The sequence below is a fragment of the Orycteropus afer genome, unplaced genomic scaffold, assembly GCF_000298275.1.
Source record: "Orycteropus afer afer isolate SDZICR_OR568_19922 unplaced genomic scaffold, OryAfe1.0 scaffold00063, whole genome shotgun sequence".
In the NCBI taxonomy this organism is placed as follows: domain Eukaryota; kingdom Metazoa; phylum Chordata; class Mammalia; order Tubulidentata; family Orycteropodidae; genus Orycteropus; species Orycteropus afer.
In genome coordinates, this window is record NW_006921650.1 from 9113608 (window position 1) to 9118594 (window position 4987).

A 4987-nucleotide genomic window follows, 5' to 3' on the forward strand; every position below is an offset into this window, starting at 1 on the left:
TCATTGAAAGTGGTGTGTTAAAGTCTCCTACTATGACTGTGGAGTCACCTATTTGTCTTTTCAATTCTGTTAAAGTCTGATTTATGTATTTTGGGGCTCTTTCATTGGGTGCATAGATACTTATTATGGTTATGTCCTCTTGTTCAATCAATCCTTTAATAATTATATAATGTCCTTCCTTGTCTTTAATGGTGGTTTTTGTCTTAAAGTCAATTTTATCAGAAATTAATATTGCCACTCCTGCTCTCCTATGGTTGCCATTTGCTTGATATATCTTTTTCAACCTTTGATTTTTAGTCTATTTTTGTCTTTCTCTCTAAGGTGTGTCTCTTACAGATAGCATATTGATGGGTTATGTTTTCTTATCCAGTCTGCAACTCTCTGTCTCTTGAGTGGAGCATTTAATCCATTTACATTCAGTGTAATTACTAATAAGTATGAATAGGTTGCTGTCATTTTGTTATGTTTTCTTGTGGTGTTGCTGATTTTTTGTTCCATATAATTTTCTGTGCTGAGCTCATTTTGTTTATGAATCTTGCTATCACTTCCTTTGTTGCTATTGTTTTAGTATTTGCTCAATATTTGTCCTCTTTTTTACTTTGATGTGAAGGTTTTATCATTTTTCTTCGCCATTCATGAAGTCTTAAACTCCAACATTCACTGCCTAGAATCTTCCTTTTGTATCTTTTTCCCTTACAGTTTGACATCACTCAGACTTTCACATTCCTTGACCTCTTGATTGTGTTCCATCTGCCCCTCATGGCCTCATTTCTTTCACTTTATAGGCTGGACTACGTGATTCAGTGGCTGGCTTGACCTACTTTCATCCCAGAGGTTTAGATTTAACTTAATGCTAATTTAGATTGAGCACTGATAGAACTATAACAGCAATCTTTCTTATAGTCTTCCTTACCCCTATTGGAGAATGAGTGAGGGACCAGTTGACCCATATGACACATGAATCAGTAGGTTTTCTCTTTTGCTGTACTCTGGAACAGGTACTAGCTATTTCTCAACATATCAGATATCACTAGGGACTGGAATGCAAAAGTTGGAAACAAAGAAAGAGTTAGTGGTAGTTGGAAAATATGGCCTTGGTGAAAGAAATAACGCTGGAGATCACATGATAGAATTTTGCAAGACCAATGACTTATTCATTGTAAATACCTGCTTTCAACAATATAAGTGACTGCTATACATGTGGACTTCACCAGATGGAATACAAAGGAATCAGATTGACTACATCTATGGCAAGAGGCAATGGAGAAGTTCAGTATCTTCAGCCAGGAGTCAATTGTAGAATAGACCATCAACTGCTCATATGCAAGTTCAAGTTAAAGCTGAAGACAATTAAATCAAGCCCATGAGAGCCAACATATGACCTTGATTATATCCCTCCTGAATTTAGAGACCATTTAAAGAATAGATTTGATGCACTGAACACCAATGCATGAAGACCAGAGGAATTGTGGGATGACATCAAAACCATCATCCATGAAGAAAGCAAAAGGTCATTAAAAAGACAGGAAAGGAAGAACAGACCAAAATGGATGTCAGAAGAGACTCTGAAACTTGCCCTTGAGTGGAGAGTAGCTAAAGCAAATAGATAAAATGACAAGATAAAAAAGCTGAACAGAAGATTTCAAAAAGCAGCTTGAGAAGACAAAGCCAATTATTATAATGCAATGTGGAAAGACCTGGAGTTAGAAAACCAAAAGGAAGAACATGCTTGGCATTACTGAAGCTGAAAGAACTGAGGAAAAAATTTAAGTCTTGAATTGCAATATTGAAAGATTCTATGGACAGAATATTGAATGATGCAGGAAACATCAAAAGAAGATGGAATGCATACACAGTCACTGTACCAAAAAGAATTGGTCAGTGATCACCCATTTCAGGAGGTGGCATATTATCAAGAACCAATGGTACTGAAGGAAGAAGTCAAAGCTTCAATGAAGTAATTAGTGAAGAACAAGGCTCCGGGAATTGATGGAATATCCATTGAGATGTTTCAACAAACAGACGCCATTCTGGAGGCACTCACTCGGCTGTGCCAAGAGATTTGAGAGACAGCTACCTGGCAGCTGGAAGAGATCCATATTTGTACCCATTCCAAAGAAAGGTGATCCCACAGAATGTGGAAATTATCAAATAGTATCATTAATATCACATGCAAGTAAAATATTACTGAAGATAATTAAAATGGTTGCAGCAGTATATTGACAGAGAATTTCCAGAAATGCAAGCTGGATTCAGAAGGGGATGTAGAACAAGGGATATCATAGCTAATGTCAGATGGATTATGGATCAAAGCAAAGAATTCCAGGAAGATATTTACTTGTGTTTTATTGATTATGCAAAAACATTCGATTGTGTGGATCATAACAAATTATGGATAACATTGAGAAGAATGTGAATTCCAGAACACTTGACTGTACTCATGAGGGACTTGTACACAGTCCAGGAGGCTGTCGTTTGAATAGAACAAGGGGATACTGCATGTTCAAAATCAAGAAGGGAGTGCATCAAGGTTATATCCTTTCACCATATTTATTTAACTTGTATGCCTAGCAAATAATCCAAGAAGCTTGACTATATGAAGAACATGGCATCAAGATTGGAGGAAGACTCATTAACAACCTGTGATACACAGATGACACAACTTTCCTTGCTGAAAGTGAGGATGACTTGAAGCACTTACTGATAAAGATTAAAGACTACAGTGTGCAGTATGGATTACACCTCAATATAAAGAAAACAAAAATTCTCACAACAAGTACAATAAACAGCTTCACAATAAATGGAAAAAAGATTGAAGTTGTGAAAGACTTCATATTACTTGGTTCTATAATCAACACCAATGGAAGCAGCAGTTAAGACATCATATGATATATTGCATTGAGCAAATCTGCTATAAAAGACCTCTTTCAAGTGATGAAGAGCAAAGATGTCTCCCTGAAGCCTAAGGTGCACCTAACCCAAGCCATGGTATTTTCAATTGCCTCTAATGCATATGAGAGCTGCACAATGAGTAAGAAAGACCGAAGAAGAGTTGATGCTTTTGAGTTGTGGTATTGGAGAAGAATGCTAAGAGTACCATGGTCTGGTAAAGGGACTAACAAATCTGTCCTGGAAGAAGTGCAGACTGAATGTTCCTTGAAAGCAAGAATGGCCAGACTTCGTCTCACCTACTTTGGTCATGTTGTCCAAAGGGACCATTCCCTGGAGAAGTATATCATGTTTGGTAAAGTGGAGGGTCAGTGAAGAAGGGGAAGGCCCTGAATGAGATGGATTGACACAGTGGCTGCAACAATAGGCTCAGGTATAGCAAGGATTATGAGGCTGGCACAGGACTGGGCAATGTTTTGTTCTGCTGTGCATATGGTGGTCATGAGTCAGAGACAATTTGATGGCACCTAACAACAACATCAGATATCAGATGTTACCTTACCCTAAAGGCCTGATTTTTGTATGTGTGTTTTCTGTCTAGTCATTTCCTTCCTCTTGATTACATTTTTTCATGATGTCTGCAGCATCATTCTCTCTGAGTTCTTTTGGAACATCTTTGGCCAACAGAAGTGTCCTTGACTGGATTCACTTCTTGTAGAGATGTCTAAAGTGTTATTATTCCATAAAGTTCTGCCTTGGTCCTTTTCTCTTTATCCATGAGGGAATCACAATTTCAAATGCCCAGAGATATCAGATATCAAAATATATTACACCAGATATCAAAACACATTTGAGGGGAGAAAAGACTGCAATGAATTAACAAATTAATTTTTTATATAAACAGAACAAGGAGAAAATTTCAAAAAGAATTAAGAGGAAAAAAACAATGAGGGAATAACATTTTATACATTAAAATTATCTATATTGATCTGCTGGTTTCTAAGTCCATGTGGTTTTGAATATATTATATAAAATATTTATTGAACACTTACCAGAGGTAAGCTGTGTTCTTGGTGCATAATATAATTTAATCCTTTCAATAACCATTTGAGGAACTACTATTTTGCTCTCACTTTACTGATCAGGAAACAAAAGCATAGTATGAGCATAGTAAGTGCCAGAGCTTGAAGGTTAACTCAGGCAGTCTGAGGCACTGCTCTTGACCTCTCTGTTGTTCTGCCTCTCAAAATGAAATGAGTGCTGTCATAGAGGTACAGCTAAGTACAGAAAGAATGATTCATTCTGATTGGGTAGATTAAAGAAGGTATCATAGAAAATATGAAATTTGAGCTAGGTCTCTCAGTATCAGAATTGAATTTTATATCAGAACTCCTCTGTATCCATTTCTACTGCACATCTTTAGGACAAAGTAAAGAACAGGACAACCACTCAATTTGTTCCTCTCCAAATCTGGAAGTATTAATGAGAAATCTTGGGGTTTAGTGGCTCACTTGTTACTTCTAAAGGTGGTGGTAGTATTTGGAGCCTTGCCATGCTGTGATTCTGTTCTGGTCCAGAGTCTTCCATTTTTTTCTTGGTTGCCACTTTTTGGATTACTTCCCTTTGTTGTTTTGTTACTCCTGGAGAATAAAAAAAATTCTCTACATTTTAGTATATATTTTATTCATTCATTAGATATTGTCGTTGTTGTTGTTATGTGCCGTTGAGTTGGACCTGACTCCTAGCAACCCCTCCTTGGGTTTCCGAGGCAGTATCACTACCGCAGTAGATTGCCCAAGCTTCCCTCCGAGGAGTGGCTGGTGGTTAGATACTAGGAAAGAAAATTCATTTTTTAAAAAAATTTCACTGTGGTGAAAACATAACACCAAGATGTTCACTAACACAACAATTTCCACATTTACAGTTCAAAGACATTGATGACATTTTTCATGTTATGCCACCATGCCCTATGCACAAAATCTTCCCCTTTCCCCTTTTCTCCTATCCCTGGTAACCATTAATAATCCTTGGTGGATAACACTGAGAAGAATGTGAATTCCAGAACACTTGACTGTACTCATGAGGGACCTGTACACAG